This window comes from Rhipicephalus microplus, chromosome X (assembly GCF_043290135.1).
Source record: "Rhipicephalus microplus isolate Deutch F79 chromosome X, USDA_Rmic, whole genome shotgun sequence".
In the NCBI taxonomy this organism is placed as follows: domain Eukaryota; kingdom Metazoa; phylum Arthropoda; class Arachnida; order Ixodida; family Ixodidae; genus Rhipicephalus; species Rhipicephalus microplus.
The window spans coordinates 434,005,127-434,020,341 of NC_134710.1; the positions used below are offsets into that span (position 1 = coordinate 434,005,127).

Consider the following 15,215-nt stretch of genomic DNA (forward strand, 5'->3'; position numbering starts at 1 on the left):
TTTTTCTCTTCTCGATATAAATGGCTATGTTCAGAGTGAAATTGCAGATGACACCGTCGCAGCAGTCGTGACCGAGTCGTTAAGACGATGGTCTTGAAAACCATTGGGTTCTTCCCGCGCAGGATCGAACCGTGCCCACTGCGTTTCCTCGTTTTGTTTTTCCTCTTCTCGACATAGTCGACTATGTTAAAAGTGAAATAGGAGTTGACGCCGTCGCCGCAGTCGTGGCCGAGTGGTTAAGGCGATGGTCTTGAAAACCATTGGGTTCTTCCCGCGCAGGTTCGAACCCTGCCGATTGCGTTTCCTCGTTTTTTTTTCTTCTCGACATAAACGACTATGTTCAGAGTGATATAGCAGATGACAAAGGCGCCGCAGTCGTGGCTGAGTGGTTAAGGTGATTGTCTTGAAAACCTTTGGGTTCTTCCCGCGCAGGATCGAACCCCGCCGACTGCGTTTTCTAGTTTCGTTTTTCTCTTCTCGACATAGTCGACAATGTTAGGAGTGAAGGAGGAGTTGACGCCATCACCGCAGTCGTGGCGGAGTGGTTAAGGCGATAGCCTTGAAAACCATTGGGTTCTTCCCGCGCAGGTTCAAACCCTGCTGACTGCGTTTCTTCGTTTCGTTTTTCTCTTCTCGACATAGTCGACTATGTTAAGAGTGAAAGAGGAGTGTACGCCATCGCCGCAGTCGTGGCCGAGTGGTTAAGGCGATGGTCTTGAAAACCATTGGGTTCTTCCCGCGCAGGTTTGAATCCTGTTGACTTGGTTTCTCGTTTTGTTTTTCTCTTCTCGACATAAACGACTAGGTTCAGAGTAAAATAGCAGATGACAACGTCGCCGCAGTTGTGGCCGAGTGGTTAAGGTGATTGTCTTGAAAACCATTGGGTTCTTCCCGCGCAGGATCGAACCCTGCCTACTGCGCTTCCTGGTTTCGTTTTTCTCTTCTCGATATCAATGGCTATGTTCAGAGTCAAATTGCAGGTGACACCGTCGCAGCAGTCGTGGCCGAGTGGTTAAGACGATGGTCTTGAAAACCATTGCCTTCTTCCTGCGCAGGATCGAACCGTGCCCACTGCGTTTCCTCGTTTTGTTTTTCCTCTTCTCGACATAGTCGACTATGTTAAAAGTGAAATAGGAGTTGACGCCGTCGCCGCAGTCGTGGCCGAGTGGTTAAGGCGATGGTCTTGAAAACCATTGGGTTCTTCCCGCGCAGGTTCGAAACCTGCCGACTGCGTTTCCTCGTTTTTTTCTCTTCTTGACATAAACGGCTGTGTTCAGAGTGAAATAGCAGTCGATGCCCTCGCCGCAGTCGGTGCGGAGTGGGTAAAGCGATGGTCTTGAAAACCATTGGGTTCTTCCCGCTAAGGATCGAACCCTGCCGACTGCGTTTCCTCGTTTTGTTTTATCTTCCCGGTATAAACGGCTATGTTCACAGTGAAATAGCAGATGACACCGTCGCTGCAGTTGTGGCCGAGCGTTTAAGGTGATGGTCTTGAAAACCACTGGGTTCTTCCCGCGCAGGTTCGAACCCTGCGGACTGCGTTTTCTCGTTTTGTATCTCTCTTCTCGGCATAAACGACTATGTTCAGAGTGAAATAGCAGATGACAACGTCGCCGCAGTCGTGGCCGAGTGGTTGAGGTGATTGTCTTGAAAACCATTTGGTTCTTCCCGCGCCAGGATCGAACCCTGCCTACTGCGTTTCCTGGTTTCGTTTTTCTCTTCTCGATATCAATGGCTATGTTCCGAGTGAAATTGCAGATGACACCGTCACAGCAGTCGTGGCCGAGTGGTTACGACGATGGTCTTTGGGTTCTTCCCGCGCAGGATCGAACCGTGCCCACTGCGATTCCTCGTTTTGTTTTTCCTCTTCTCGACATAGTCGACTATGTTAAAAGTGAAATAGGAGTGGACGCCATCGCCGCAGTCGTGGCCGAGTGGTTAAGGCGATGGTCTTGAAAACCATTGGGTTCTTCCCGCGCAGGTTCGAACCCTGGCGTATGCGTTTTCTCGTTTTGTTTTTCTGTTCTCGACATAAACGACTATGTTCAGAGTAAAATAGCAGATAACAACGTCGCCGCAGTAGTGGCCGAGTGGTTATGGTGATTGTCTTGAAAACCATTGCGTTCTTTCCGCGCAGGATCGAACCCTGCCTACTGCGTTTCCTGGTTTCGTTTTTCTCTTCTCAATATAAATGGCTATGTTCAGAGTGAAATTGCAGATGACACCGTCGCAGCAGTCGTGACCGAGTGGTTAAGACGATGGTCTTGAAAACCATTGGGTTCTTCCCGCGCAGGATCGAACCGTGCCCACTGCGTTTCCTCGTTTTGTTTTTCCTCTTCTCGACATAGTCGACTATGTTAAATGTGAAATAGGAGTTGACGCCGTCGCCGCAGTCGTGGCCGAGTGGTTAAGGCGATGGTCTTGAAAACCATTGGGTTCTTCCCGCGCAGGTTCGAACCCTGCCGACTGCGTTTCCTCGTTTTTTTTTCTTCTCGACATAAACGACTATGTTCAGAGTGATATAGCAGATGACAAAGGCGCCGCAGTCGTGGCCGAGTGGTTAATCTGATTGTCTTGAAAACCGTTGGGTTCTTCCCGCGCCAGGATCGAACCCTGCCTACTGCGTTTCCTCGTTTTGTTTTATCTTCTCGGTATAAACGGCTATGTTCACAGTGAAATAGCAGATGACACCGTCGCTGCAGTCGTGGCCGAGCGGTTAAGGTGATGGTCTTGAAAATTATTGGGTTCTTCACGCGCAGGTTCGAACCCTGCGAACTGCGTTTTCTCGTTTTGTATCTCTCTTCTCGGCATAAACGACTATGTTCAGAGTGAAATAGCAGATAATAACCTCGCCGCAGTCGGGGCGGAGTGGGTAAAGCGATGGTCTTGAAAACCATTGGGTTCTTCTCGCTCAAGATCGAACCCTGCCGAATGCGTTTCCTTGTTTTTTTTTCTCTTATCGACATAAACGGCTGTGTTCAGAGTAATATAGCAGTCGATGCCCTCGCCGCAGTCGGGGCGGAGTGGGTAAAGCGAGGGTCTTGAAAACCATTGGGTTCTTCCCGCTCAGGATCAAACCCTGCCGACTGCGTTTCCTCGTTTTTTTCATTTCTCGACATAATCGACTTTGTTAAGAGTGAAATTTCAGGAGACGCCGTTGCTGTAGTCATGACCGAGTGATTAAGGCGATGGTCTTGAAAACCTTCGGGTTCTTTCCGCGCAGGATCGAACCCTGCCGACTTCGTTTGTTCGTTTCGTTTTTCTCATCTCGACATAGCCGACTATGTTAAAAGTGAAAGAGGAGTTGACGCGATCACCGCAGTCGTGGTCGAGTGGTTAAGGCGATAGTCTTGAAAACTATTGGGTTCATTCCACGCAGGTTCGAACCCTGCCGACTGCGTTTTCTCGTTTTGTTTTTTTCTTCTCGACATAAACGACTGTGTTCAGAGTAAAATAGCAGATGACAACGTCGCCGCAGTCGTGGCCGAGTGGTTAATGTGATTGTCTTGAAAACCGTTGGGTTCTTCCCGCGCCAGGATCGAACCCTGCCTACTGCGTTTCCTGGTTTCGTTTTTCTCTTCTCGATATCAATGGCTATGTTCAGAGTGAAATTGCAGATGACACCGTCGCAGCAGTCGTGGCCGAGTGGTTAAGACGATGGTCTTGAAAACAATTGCGTTCTTCCCGCGCAGGATCAAACCGTGCCCACTGCGTTTCCTCGTTTTGTTTTTCCTCTTCTCGACATAGTCGACTATGTTAAAAGTGAAATAGGAGTTGACGCCGTCGCCGCAGTCGTGGCCGAGTGGTTAAGGCGATGGTCTTGAAAACCATTGGGTTCTTCCCGCGCAGGTGCGAACCCTGCCGACTGCGTTTCCTCGTTTTTTTCTCTTCTCGACATAAACGACTGTGTTCAGAATGATATAGCAGATGACATCGCCGCCGCAGTCGTGGCTGAGTGGTTAAGGTGATTGTCTTGAAAACCTTTGGGTTCTTCCTGCGCAGGATCGAACCCCGCCGACTGCGTTTCCTGGTTTCGTTTTTCTCTTTTCGACATAGTCGACAATGTTAAGAGTGAAAGAGAAGTTGACGCCATCAACGCAGTCGTGGCGGAGTGGTTAAGGCGATAGTCTTGAAAACTATTAGGTTCTTCCCGCGCATATTCCAAGCCTGTCGACTGCGTTTCTTCGTTTAGTTTTTCTCTTCTCGACATAATCGACTATGTTAAGAGTGAAATCGCAGGACACGCCTTCGCTGTAGTCGTGACCGAGTGGTTAAGGCGATGGTCTTGAAAACCGTTGGGTTTTCCTGCGCAGGTTCGAACCCTGTCGACTGCGTCACATTGTTTTTTTTCTCTTGTCGACTTAAACGGCTATTATAAGAGTGAAATAGGAGTTGACGCCATCGCCGCAGTCGTGGCCGAGTGGTGAAGCCGATGGTCTTGAAAACCATTGGGTTCTTCCCGCGCAGGTTTGAATCCTGTCGACTGGGTTTCTCGTTCTGTTTTTATATTCTCGACATAATCGACTATGTTAAGAGTGAAAGAGGAGTTGACGCCATCGCCGCAGTCATGGCAGAGTGGTTAAGTCGATGGTCTTGAAAACCATTGGGTTCTTCCCGCGCAGGTTTGAATCCTGTCGATTGGGTTTCTCGTTCTGTTTTTCTATTCTCGATATAAATGGCTATGTTCAGAGTGAATTAGGAGATGATGCCCTCGCCGCAGTCGGGGCGGAGTGGGTAAAGCGATGGTCTTGAAAACCATTGGGTACTTCCCGCTGAGGATCGAACCCTGCCGACTGCGTTTCCTCGTTTTGTTTTATCTTCTCGGTATAAACGGCTATGTTCACAGTGAAATAGCAGATGACACCGTCGCTGCAGTCGTGGCCGAGCGGTTAAAGTGATGGTCTTGAAAATTATTGGGTTCTTCTCGCGCAGGTTCGAACCCTGCGAACTGCGTTTTCTCGTTTTGTATCTCTCTTCTCGGCATAAACGACTATGTTCAGAGTGAAATAGCAGATGACAACCTCGCCGCAGTCGGGGCGGAGTGGGTAAAGCGATGGTCTTGAAAACTATTGGGTTCTTCCCGCTCAAGATCGAACCCTGCCGAATGCGTTTCCTTGTTTTTTTCTCTTATCGACATAAACAGCTGTGTTCAGAGTGAAATAGCAGTCGATGCCCTCGCCGCAGTCGGGGCGGAGTGCGTAAAGCGATGGTCTTGAAAACCATTGGGTTCTTCCCGCTCAGGATCAAACCCTGCTGACTGCGTTTCCTCGTTTTTTTCATTTCTCGACATAATCGACTTTGTTCAGAGTGAAATTGCAGGAGATGCCGTTGCGGTAGTCGTGACCGAGTGGTTAAGGCGATAGTCTTGAAAACTATTGGGTTCTTCCAGCGCATGTTCGAAGCCTGTCGACTGCGTTTCTTCGTTTCATTTTTCTCTTCTCGACATAGTCGGCTATGTTAAGAGTGAAAGAGGAGTTAACGCCATCGCCGAAGTCGTGGCCGAGCGGTTAAGGTGATGGTCTTGGAAATTATTGGGTTCTTCAAGCGCAGGTTGGAACCCTGCGAACTGCGCTTTCTCGTTTTGTATCTCACTTCTCGGCATAAACGACTATGTTCAGAGTGAAATAGCAGATGATAACCTCGCTGCAGTCGAACAGAGTGGGTAAAGCCATGGTCTTGAAAACCATTGGGTTCTTCCCGCTCAAGATCGAACCCTGCCGAATGCGTTTCCTTGTTTTTTTTCTCTTATCGACATAAACGGCTGTGTTCAGAGTGAAATAGCAGTCGATGCCCTCGCCGCAGTCGGGGCGGAGTGGGTAAAGCGATGGTCTTGAAAAGCATTGGGTTCTTCCCGCTCAGGATCAAACCCTGCTGACTGCGTTTCCTCGTTTTTTTCATTTCTCGACATAATCGACTTTGTTCAGAGTGAAATTGCAGCAGACGCCGTTGCTGTAGTCGTGACCGAGTGATTAAGGCGATGGTCTTGAAAACCTTCGGGTTCTTTCCGCGCAGGATCGAACCCTGCCGACTTCGTTTGTTCGTTTCGTTTTTCTCATCTCGACATAGCCGACTATGTTAAAAGTGAAAGAGGAGTTGACGCGATCACCGCAGTCGTGGTCGAGTGGTTAAGGCGATAGTCTTGAAAACTATTGGGTTCATTCCACGCAGGTTCGAACCCTGCCGACTGCGTTTTCTCGTTTTGTTTTTTTCTTCTCGACATAAACGACTGTGTTCAGAGTAAAATAGCAGATGACAACGTCGCCGCAGTCGTGGCCGAGCGGTTAATGTGATTGTCTTGAAAACCGTTGGGTTCTTCCCGCGCCAGGATCGAACCCTGCCTACTGCGTTTCCTGGTTTCGTTTTTCTCTTCTCGATATCAATGGCTATGTTCAGAGTGAAATTGCAGATGACACCGTCGCAGCAGTCGTGGCAGAGTGGTTAAGACGATGGTCTTGAAAACAATTGCGTTCTTCCCGCGCAGGATCAAACCGTGCCCACTGCGTTTCCTCGTTTTGTTTTTCCTCTTCTCGACATAGTCGACTATGTTAAAAGTGAAATAGGAGTTGACGCCGTCGCCGCAGTCGTGGCCGAGTGGTTAAGGCGATGGTCTTGAAAACCATTGGGTTCTTCCCGCGCAGGTGCGAACCCTGCCGACTGCGTTTCCTCGTTTTTTTCTCTTCTCGACATAAACGACTGTGTTCAGAATGATATAGCAGATGACATCGCCGCCGCAGTCGTGGCTGAGTGGTTAAGGTGATTGTCTTGAAAACCTTTGGGTTCTTCCTGCGCAGGATCGAACCCCGCCGACTGCGTTTCCTGGTTTCGTTTTTCTCTTTTCGACATAGTCGACAATGTTAAGAGTGAAAGAGAAGTTGACGCTATCAACGCAGTCGTGGCGGTGTGGTTAAGGCGATAGTCTTGAAAACTATTGGGTTCTTCCCGCGCATATTCCAAGCCTGTAGACTGCGTTTCTTCGTTTAGTTTTTCTCTTCTCGACATAATCGACTATGTTAAGAGTGAAATCGCAGGAGACGCCTTCGCTGTAGTCGTGACCGAGTGGTTAAGGCGATGGTCTTGAAAACCGTTGGGTTTTCCTGCGCAGGTTCGAACCCTGTCGACTGCGTTACATTGTTTTTTTTCTCTTCTCGACTTAAACGGCTATTATAAGAGTGAAATAGGAGTTGACGCCATCGCCGCAGTCGTGGCCGAGTGGTGAAGCCGATGGTCTTGAAAACCATTGGGTTCTTCCCGCGCAGGTTTGAATCCTGTCGACTGGGTTTCTCGTTCTGTTTTTATATTCTCGACATAATCGACTATGTTAAGAGTGAAAGAGGAGTTGACGCCATCGCCGCAGTCGTGGCAGAGTGGTTAAGTCGATGGTCTTGAAAACCATTGGGTTCTTCCCGCGCAGGTTTGAATCCTGTCGACTGGGTTTCTCGTTCTGTTTTTCTATTCTCAATATAAATGGCTATGTTCAGAGTGAATTAGGAGATGATGCCCTCACCGCAGTCGGGGCGGAGTGGGTAAAGCGATGGTCTTGAAAACCATTGGGTACTTCCCGCTGAGGATCGAACCCTGCCGACTGCGTTTCCTCGTTTTGTTTTATCTTCTCGGTATAAACGGCTATGTTCACAGTGAAATAGCAGATGACACCGTCGCTGCAGTCGTGGCCGAGCGGTTAAGGTGATGGTCTTGAAAATTATTGGGTTCTTCTCGCGCAGGTTCGAACCCTGCGAACTGCGTTTTCTCGTTTTGTATCTCTCTTCTCGGCATAAACGACTATGTTCAGAGTGAAATAGCAGATGACAACCTCGCCGCAGTCGGGGCGGAGTGGGTAAAGCGATGGTCTTGAAAACTATTGGGTTCTTCCCGCTCAAGATCGAACCCTGCCGAATGCGTTTCCTTGTTTTTTTCTCTTATCGTCATAAACAGCTGTGTTCAGAGTGAAATAGCAGTCGATGCCCTCGCCGCAGTCGGGGCGGAGTGCGTAAAGCGATGGTCTTGAAAACCATTGGGTTCTTCCCGCTCAGGATCAAACCCTGCTGACTGCGTTTCCTCGTTTTTTTCATTTCTCGACATAATCGACTTTGTTCAGAGTGAAATTGCAGGAGACGCCGTTGCTGTAGTCGTGACCGAGTGGTTAAGGCGATAGTCTTGAAAACTATTGGGTTCTTCCAGCGCATGTTCGAAGCCTGTCGACTGCGTTTCTTCGTTTCATTTTTCTCTTCTCGACATAGTCGGCTATGTTAAGAGTGAAAGAGGAGTTAACGCCATCGCCGAAGTCGTGGCCGAGCGGTTAAGGTGATGGTCTTGGAAATTATTGGGTTCTTCAAGCGCAGGTTGGAACCCTGCGAACTGCGCTTTCTCGTTTTGTATCTCTCTTCTCGGCATAAACGACTATGTTCAGAGTGAAATAGCAGATGATAACCTCGCTGCAGTCGGGGCAGAGTGGGTAAAGCCATGGTCTTGAAAACCATTGGGTTCTTCCCGCTCAAGATCGAACCCTGCCGAATGCGTTTCCTTGTTTTTTTTCTCTTATCGACATAAACGGCTGTGTTCAGAGTGAAATAGCAGTCGATGCCCTCGCCGCAGTCGGGGCGGAGTGGGTAAAGCGATGGTCTTGAAAAGCATTGGGTTCTTCCCGCTCAGGATCAAACCCTGCCGACTGCGTTTCCTCGTTTTTTTCATTTCTCGACATAATCGACTTTGTTAAGAGTGAAATTTCAGGAGACGCCGTTGCTGTAGTCATGACCGAGTGATTAAGGCGATGGTCTTGAAAACCTTCGGGTTCTTTCCGCGCAGGATCGAACCCTGCCGACTTCGTTTGTTCGTTTCGTTTTTCTCATCTCGACATAGCCGACTATGTTAAAAGTGAAAGAGGAGTTGACGCGATCACCGCAGTCGTGGTCGAGTGGTTAAGGCGATAGTCTTGAAAACTATTGGGTTCATTCCACGCAGGTTCGAACCCTGCCGACTGCGTTTTCTCGTTTTGTTTTTTTCTTCTCGACATAAACGACTGTGTTCAGAGTAAAATAGCAGATGACAACGTCGCCGCAGTCGTGGCCGAGTGGTTAATGTGATTGTCTTGAAAACCGTTGGGTTCTTCCCGCGCCAGGATCGAACCCTGCCTACTGCGTTTCCTGGTTTCGTTTTTCTCTTCTCGATATCAATGGCTATGTTCAGAGTGAAATTGCAGATGACACCGTCGCAGCAGTCGTGGCCGAGTGGTTAAGACGATGGTCTTGAAAACAATTGCGTTCTTCCCGCGCAGGTTCGAACCCTGGCGTATGCGTTTTCTCGTTTTGTTTTTCTGTTCTCGACATAAACGACTATGTTCAGAGTAAAATAGCAGATAACAACGTCGCCGCAGTAGTGGCCGAGTGGTTATGGTGATTGTCTTGAAAACCATTGCGTTCTTTCCGCGCAGGATCGAACCCTGCCTACTGCGTTTCCTGGTTTCGTTTGTCTCTTCTCAATATAAATGGCTATGTTCAGAGTGAAATTGCAGATGACACCGTCGCAGCAGTCGTGACCGAGTGGTTAAGACGATGGTCTTGAAAACCATTGGGTTCTTCCCGCGCAGGATCGAACCGTGCCCACTGCGTTTCCTCGTTTTGTTTTTCCTCTTCTCGACATAGTCGACTATGTTAAAAGTGAAATAGGAGTTGACGCCGTCGCCGCAGTCGTGGCCGAGTGGTTAAGGCGATGGTCTTGAAAACCATTGGGTTCTTCCCGCGCAGGTTCGAACCCTGCCGACTGCGTTTCCTCGTTTTTTTTTCTTCTCGACATAAACGACTATGTTCAGAGTGATATAGCAGATGACAAAGGCGCCGCAGTCGTGGCCGAGTGGTTAATCTGATTGTCTTGAAAACCGTTGGGTTCTTCCCGCGCCAGGATCGAACCCTGCCTACTGCGTTTCCTCGTTTTGTTTTATCTTCTCGGTATAAACGGCTATGTTCACAGTGAAATAGCAGATGACACCGTCGCTGCAGTCGTGGCCGAGCGGTTAAGGTGATGGTCTTGAAAATTATTGGGTTCTTCACGCGCAGGTTCGAACCCTGCGAACTGCGTTTTCTCGTTTTGTATCTCTCTTCTCGGCATAAACGACTATGTTCAGAGTGAAATAGCAGATAATAACCTCGCCGCAGTCGGGGCGGAGTGGGTAAAGCGATGGTCTTGAAAACCATTGGGTTCTTCTCGCTCAAGATCGAACCCTGCCGAATGCGTTTCCTGTTTTTTTTTCTCTTATCGACATAAACGGCTGTGTTCAGAGTAATATAGCAGTCGATGCCCTCGCCGCAGTCGGGGCGGAGTGGGTAAAGCGAGGGTCTTGAAAACCATTGGGTTCTTCCCGCTCAGGATCAAACCCTGCCGACTGCGTTTCCTCGTTTTTTTCATTTCTCGACATAATCGACTTTGTTAAGAGTGAAATTTCAGGAGACGCCGTTGCTGTAGTCATGACCGAGTGATTAAGGCGATGGTCTTGAAAACCTTCGGGTTCTTTCCGCGCAGGATCGAACCCTGCCGACTTCGTTTGTTCGTTTCGTTTTTCTCATCTCGACATAGCCGACTATGTTAAAAGTGAAAGAGGAGTTGACGCGATCACCGCAGTCGTGGTCGAGTGGTTAAGGCGATAGTCTTGAAAACTATTGGGTTCATTCCACGCAGGTTCGAACCCTGCCGACTGCGTTTTCTCGTTTTGTTTTTTTCTTCTCGACATAAACGACTGTGTTCAGAGTAAAATAGCAGATGACAACGTCGCCGCAGTCGTGGCCGAGTGGTTAATGTGATTGTCTTGAAAACCGTTGGGTTCTTCCCGCGCCAGGATCGAACCCTGCCTACTGCGTTTCCTGGTTTCGTTTTTCTCTTCTCGATATCAATGGCTATGTTCAGAGTGAAATTGCAGATGACACCGTCGCAGCAGTCGTGGCAGAGTGGTTAAGACGATGGTCTTGAAAACCATTGGGTTCTTCCCGCGCAGGTTTGAATCCTGTCGATTGGGTTTCTCGTTCTGTTTTTCTATTCTCGATATAAATGGCTATGTTCAGAGTGAATTAGGAGATGATGCCCTCGCCGCAGTCGGGGCGGAGTGGGTAAAGCGATGGTCTTGAAAACCATTGGGTACTTCCCGCTGAGGATCGAACCCTGCCGACTGCGTTTCCTCGTTTTGTTTTATCTTCTCGGTATAAACGGCTATGTTCACAGTGAAATAGCAGATGACACCGTCGCTGCAGTCGTGGCCGAGCGGTTAAAGTGATGGTCTTGAAAATTATTGGGTTCTTCTCGCGCAGGTTCGAACCCTGCGAACTGCGTTTTCTCGTTTTGTATCTCTCTTCTCGGCATAAACGACTATGTTCAGAGTGAAATAGCAGATGACAACCTCGCCGCAGTCGGGGCGGAGTGGGTAAAGCGATGGTCTTGAAAACTATTGGGTTCTTCCCGCTCAAGATCGAACCCTGCCGAATGCGTTTCCTTGTTTTTTTCTCTTATCGACATAAACAGCTGTGTTCAGAGTGAAATAGCAGTCGATGCCCTCGCCGCAGTCGGGGCGGAGTGCGTAAAGCGATGGTCTTGAAAACCATTGGGTTCTTCCCGCTCAGGATCAAACCCTGCTGACTGCGTTTCCTCGTTTTTTTCATTTCTCGACATAATCGACTTTGTTCAGAGTGAAATTGCAGGAGACGCCGTTGCGGTAGTCGTGACCGAGTGGTTAAGGCGATAGTCTTGAAAACTATTGGGTTCTTCCAGCGCATGTTCGAAGCCTGTCGACTGCGTTTCTTCGTTTCATTTTTCTCTTCTCGACATAGTCGGCTATGTTAAGAGTGAAAGAGGAGTTAACGCCATCGCCGAAGTCGTGGCCGAGCGGTTAAGGTGATGGTCTTGGAAATTATTGGGTTCTTCAAGCGCAGGTTGGAACCCTGCGAACTGCGCTTTCTCGTTTTGTATCTCACTTCTCGGCATAAACGACTATGTTCAGAGTGAAATAGCAGATGATAACCTCGCTGCAGTCGAACAGAGTGGGTAAAGCCATGGTCTTGAAAACCATTGGGTTCTTCCCGCTCAAGATCGAACCCTGCCGAATGCGTTTCCTTGTTTTTTTTCTCTTATCGACATAAACGGCTGTGTTCAGAGTGAAATAGCAGTCGATGCCCTCGCCGCAGTCGGGGCGGAGTGGGTAAAGCGATGGTCTTGAAAAGCATTGGGTTCTTCCCGCTCAGGATCAAACCCTGCTGACTGCGTTTCCTCGTTTTTTTCATTTCTCGACATAATCGACTTTGTTCAGAGTGAAATTGCAGCAGACGCCGTTGCTGTAGTCGTGACCGAGTGATTAAGGCGATGGTCTTGAAAACCTTCGGGTTCTTTCCGCGCAGGATCGAACCCTGCCGACTTCGTTTGTTCGTTTCGTTTTTCTCATCTCGACATAGCCGACTATGTTAAAAGTGAAAGAGGAGTTGACGCGAATACCGCAGTCGTGGTCGAGTGGTTAAGGCGATAGTCTTGAAAACTATTGGGTTCATTCCACGCAGGTTCGAACCCTGCCGACTGCGTTTTCTCGTTTTGTTTTTTTCTTCTCGACATAAACGACTGTGTTCAGAGTAAAATAGCAGATGACAACGTCGCCGCAGTCGTGGCCGAGCGGTTAATGTGATTGTCTTGAAAACCGTTGGGTTCTTCCCGCGCCAGGATCGAACCCTGCCTACTGCGTTTCCTGGTTTCGTTTTTCTCTTCTCGATATCAATGGCTATGTTCAGAGTGAAATTGCAGATGACACCGTCGCAGCAGTCGTGGCAGAGTGGTTAAGACGATGGTCTTGAAAACAATTGCGTTCTTCCCGCGCAGGATCAAACCGTGCCCACTGCGTTTCCTCGTTTTGTTTTTCCTCTTCTCGACATAGTCGACTATGTTAAAAGTGAAATAGGAGTTGACGCCGTCGCCGCAGTCGTGGCCGAGTGGTTAAGGCGATGGTCTTGAAAACCATTGGGTTCTTCCCGCGCAGGTGCGAACCCTGCCGACTGCGTTTCCTCGTTTTTTTCTCTTCTCGACATAAACGACTGTGTTCAGAATGATATAGCAGATGACATCGCCGCCGCAGTCGTGGCTGAGTGGTTAAGGTGATTGTCTTGAAAACCTTTGGGTTCTTCCTGCGCAGGATCGAACCCCGCCGACTGCGTTTCCTGGTTTCGTTTTTCTCTTTTCGACATAGTCGACAATGTTAAGAGTGAAAGAGAAGTTGACGCTATCAACGCAGTCGTGGCGGTGTGGTTAAGGCGATAGTCTTGAAAACTATTGGGTTCTTCCCGCGCATATTCCAAGCCTGTCGACTGCGTTTCTTCGTTTAGTTTTTCTCTTCTCGACATAATCGACTATGTTAAGAGTGAAATCGCAGGAGACGCCTTCGCTGTAGTCGTGACCGAGTGGTTAAGGCGATGGTCTTGAAAACCGTTGGGTTTTCCTGCGCAGGTTCGAACCCTGTCGACTGCGTTACATTGTTTTTTTTCTCTTCTCGACTTAAACGGCTATTATAAGAGTGAAATAGGAGTTGACGCCATCGCCGCAGTCGTGGCCGAGTGGTGAAGCCGATGGTCTTGAAAACCATTGGGTTCTTCCCGCGCAGGTTTGAATCCTGTCGACTGGGTTTCTCGTTCTGTTTTTATATTCTCGACATAATCGACTATGTTAAGAGTGAAAGAGGAGTTGACGCCATCGCCGCAGTCGTGGCAGAGTGGTTAAGTCGATGGTCTTGAAAACCATTGGGTTCTTCCCGCGCAGGTTTGAATCCTGTCGACTGGGTTTCTCGTTCTGTTTTTCTATTCTCGATATAAATGGCTATGTTCAGAGTGAATTAGGAGATGATGCCCTCACCGCAGTCGGGGCGGAGTGGGTAAAGCGATGGTCTTGAAAACCATTGGGTACTTCCCGCTGAGGATCGAACCCTGCCGACTGCGTTTCCTCGTTTTGTTTTATCTTCTCGGTATAAACGGCTATGTTCACAGTGAAATAGCAGATGACACCGTCGCTGCAGTCGTGGCCGAGCGGTTAAGGTGATGGTCTTGAAAATTATTGGGTTCTTCTCGCGCAGGTTCGAACCCTGCGAACTGCGTTTTCTCGTTTTGTATCTCTCTTCTCGGCATAAACGACTATGTTCAGAGTGAAATAGCAGATGACAACCTCGCCGCAGTCGGGGCGGAGTGGGTAAAGCGATGGTCTTGAAAACTATTGGGTTCTTCCCGCTCAAGATCGAACCCTGCCGAATGCGTTTCCTTGTTTTTTTCTCTTATCGTCATAAACAGCTGTGTTCAGAGTGAAATAGCAGTCGATGCCCTCGCCGCAGTCGGGGCGGAGTGCGTAAAGCGATGGTCTTGAAAACCATTGGGTTCTTCCCGCTCAGGATCAAACCCTGCTGACTGCGTTTCCTCGTTTTTTTCATTTCTCGACATAATCGACTTTGTTCAGAGTGAAATTGCAGGAGACGCCGTTGCTGTAGTCGTGACCGAGTGGTTAAGGCGATAGTCTTGAAAACTATTGGGTTCTTCCAGCGCATGTTCGAAGCCTGTCGACTGCGTTTCTTCGTTTCATTTTTCTCTTCTCGACATAGTCGGCTATGTTAAGAGTGAAAGAGGAGTTAACGCCATCGCCGAAGTCGTGGCCGAGCGGTTAAGGTGATGGTCTTGGAAATTATTGGGTTCTTCAAGCGCAGGTTGGAACCCTGCGAACTGCGCTTTCTCGTTTCGTATCTCTCTTCTCGGCATAAACGACTATGTTCAGAGTGAAATAGCAGATGATAACCTCGCTGCAGTCGGGGCAGAGTGGGTAAAGCCATGGTCTTGAAAACCATTGGGTTCTTCCCGCTCAAGATCGAACCCTGCCGAATGCGTTTCCTTGTTTTTTTTCTCTTATCGACATAAACGGCTGTGTTCAGAGTGAAATAGCAGTCGATGCCCTCGCCGCAGTCGGGGCGGAGTGGGTAAAGCGATGGTCTTGAAAAGCATTGGGTTCTTCCCGCTCAGGATCAAACCCTGCTGACTGCGTTTCCTCGTTTTTTTCATTTCTCGACATAATCGACTTTGTTCAGAGTGAAATTGCAGGAGACGCCGTTGCTGTAGTCGTGACCGAGTGATTAAGGCGATGGTCTTGAAAACCTTCGGGTTCTTTCCGCGCAGGATCGAACCCTGCCGACTTCGTTTGTTCGTTTCGTTTTTCTCATCTCGACATAG

The 15,215-nt window shown here is 48.8% G+C and overlaps 23 non-coding genes across 23 annotated transcripts; all 23 read left to right on the forward strand.

The window, feature by feature from the left end:
• The first annotated feature begins 218 nt into the window (after positions 1 to 218).
• TRNAS-UGA (transfer RNA serine (anticodon UGA)) lies at positions 219 to 300 on the forward strand. The gene has a single exon. It is a non-coding gene; the product is annotated as a tRNA-Ser (tRNA).
• Positions 301 to 527: 227 nt separating this feature from the next.
• Positions 528 to 609, forward strand: TRNAS-UGA (transfer RNA serine (anticodon UGA)). The gene has a single exon. It is a non-coding gene; the product is annotated as a tRNA-Ser (tRNA).
• Positions 610 to 683: 74 nt separating this feature from the next.
• On the forward strand, positions 684 to 767 carry TRNAS-UGA (transfer RNA serine (anticodon UGA)). Its single transcript has one exon. It is a non-coding gene; the product is annotated as a tRNA-Ser (tRNA).
• A 71-nt stretch (positions 768 to 838) lies between these two features.
• Positions 839 to 920, forward strand: TRNAS-UGA (transfer RNA serine (anticodon UGA)). Its single transcript has one exon. It is a non-coding gene; the product is annotated as a tRNA-Ser (tRNA).
• Positions 921 to 1,151: 231 nt separating this feature from the next.
• Positions 1,152 to 1,233, forward strand: TRNAS-UGA (transfer RNA serine (anticodon UGA)). Its single transcript has one exon. It is a non-coding gene; the product is annotated as a tRNA-Ser (tRNA).
• A 226-nt stretch (positions 1,234 to 1,459) lies between these two features.
• On the forward strand, positions 1,460 to 1,541 carry TRNAS-UGA (transfer RNA serine (anticodon UGA)). The gene has a single exon. It is a non-coding gene; the product is annotated as a tRNA-Ser (tRNA).
• A 379-nt stretch (positions 1,542 to 1,920) lies between these two features.
• TRNAS-UGA (transfer RNA serine (anticodon UGA)) lies at positions 1,921 to 2,002 on the forward strand. The gene has a single exon. It is a non-coding gene; the product is annotated as a tRNA-Ser (tRNA).
• Positions 2,003 to 2,389: 387 nt separating this feature from the next.
• Positions 2,390 to 2,471, forward strand: TRNAS-UGA (transfer RNA serine (anticodon UGA)). Its single transcript has one exon. It is a non-coding gene; the product is annotated as a tRNA-Ser (tRNA).
• Positions 2,472 to 3,318: 847 nt separating this feature from the next.
• Positions 3,319 to 3,400, forward strand: TRNAS-UGA (transfer RNA serine (anticodon UGA)). Its single transcript has one exon. It is a non-coding gene; the product is annotated as a tRNA-Ser (tRNA).
• Positions 3,401 to 3,788: 388 nt separating this feature from the next.
• Positions 3,789 to 3,870, forward strand: TRNAS-UGA (transfer RNA serine (anticodon UGA)). Its single transcript has one exon. It is a non-coding gene; the product is annotated as a tRNA-Ser (tRNA).
• A 383-nt stretch (positions 3,871 to 4,253) lies between these two features.
• On the forward strand, positions 4,254 to 4,334 carry TRNAS-UGA (transfer RNA serine (anticodon UGA)). The gene has a single exon. It is a non-coding gene; the product is annotated as a tRNA-Ser (tRNA).
• A 72-nt stretch (positions 4,335 to 4,406) lies between these two features.
• TRNAS-UGA (transfer RNA serine (anticodon UGA)) lies at positions 4,407 to 4,488 on the forward strand. Its single transcript has one exon. It is a non-coding gene; the product is annotated as a tRNA-Ser (tRNA).
• A 1,619-nt stretch (positions 4,489 to 6,107) lies between these two features.
• TRNAS-UGA (transfer RNA serine (anticodon UGA)) lies at positions 6,108 to 6,189 on the forward strand. The gene has a single exon. It is a non-coding gene; the product is annotated as a tRNA-Ser (tRNA).
• Positions 6,190 to 6,577: 388 nt separating this feature from the next.
• On the forward strand, positions 6,578 to 6,659 carry TRNAS-UGA (transfer RNA serine (anticodon UGA)). The gene has a single exon. It is a non-coding gene; the product is annotated as a tRNA-Ser (tRNA).
• A 383-nt stretch (positions 6,660 to 7,042) lies between these two features.
• Positions 7,043 to 7,123, forward strand: TRNAS-UGA (transfer RNA serine (anticodon UGA)). The gene has a single exon. It is a non-coding gene; the product is annotated as a tRNA-Ser (tRNA).
• A 72-nt stretch (positions 7,124 to 7,195) lies between these two features.
• Positions 7,196 to 7,277, forward strand: TRNAS-UGA (transfer RNA serine (anticodon UGA)). Its single transcript has one exon. It is a non-coding gene; the product is annotated as a tRNA-Ser (tRNA).
• Positions 7,278 to 8,897: 1,620 nt separating this feature from the next.
• On the forward strand, positions 8,898 to 8,979 carry TRNAS-UGA (transfer RNA serine (anticodon UGA)). The gene has a single exon. It is a non-coding gene; the product is annotated as a tRNA-Ser (tRNA).
• A 700-nt stretch (positions 8,980 to 9,679) lies between these two features.
• On the forward strand, positions 9,680 to 9,761 carry TRNAS-UGA (transfer RNA serine (anticodon UGA)). The gene has a single exon. It is a non-coding gene; the product is annotated as a tRNA-Ser (tRNA).
• An 846-nt stretch (positions 9,762 to 10,607) lies between these two features.
• Positions 10,608 to 10,689, forward strand: TRNAS-UGA (transfer RNA serine (anticodon UGA)). Its single transcript has one exon. It is a non-coding gene; the product is annotated as a tRNA-Ser (tRNA).
• A 1,777-nt stretch (positions 10,690 to 12,466) lies between these two features.
• On the forward strand, positions 12,467 to 12,548 carry TRNAS-UGA (transfer RNA serine (anticodon UGA)). Its single transcript has one exon. It is a non-coding gene; the product is annotated as a tRNA-Ser (tRNA).
• Positions 12,549 to 12,936: 388 nt separating this feature from the next.
• TRNAS-UGA (transfer RNA serine (anticodon UGA)) lies at positions 12,937 to 13,018 on the forward strand. Its single transcript has one exon. It is a non-coding gene; the product is annotated as a tRNA-Ser (tRNA).
• A 383-nt stretch (positions 13,019 to 13,401) lies between these two features.
• TRNAS-UGA (transfer RNA serine (anticodon UGA)) lies at positions 13,402 to 13,482 on the forward strand. The gene has a single exon. It is a non-coding gene; the product is annotated as a tRNA-Ser (tRNA).
• Positions 13,483 to 13,554: 72 nt separating this feature from the next.
• On the forward strand, positions 13,555 to 13,636 carry TRNAS-UGA (transfer RNA serine (anticodon UGA)). The gene has a single exon. It is a non-coding gene; the product is annotated as a tRNA-Ser (tRNA).
• The last annotated feature ends 1,579 nt before the right edge of the window (positions 13,637 to 15,215 follow it).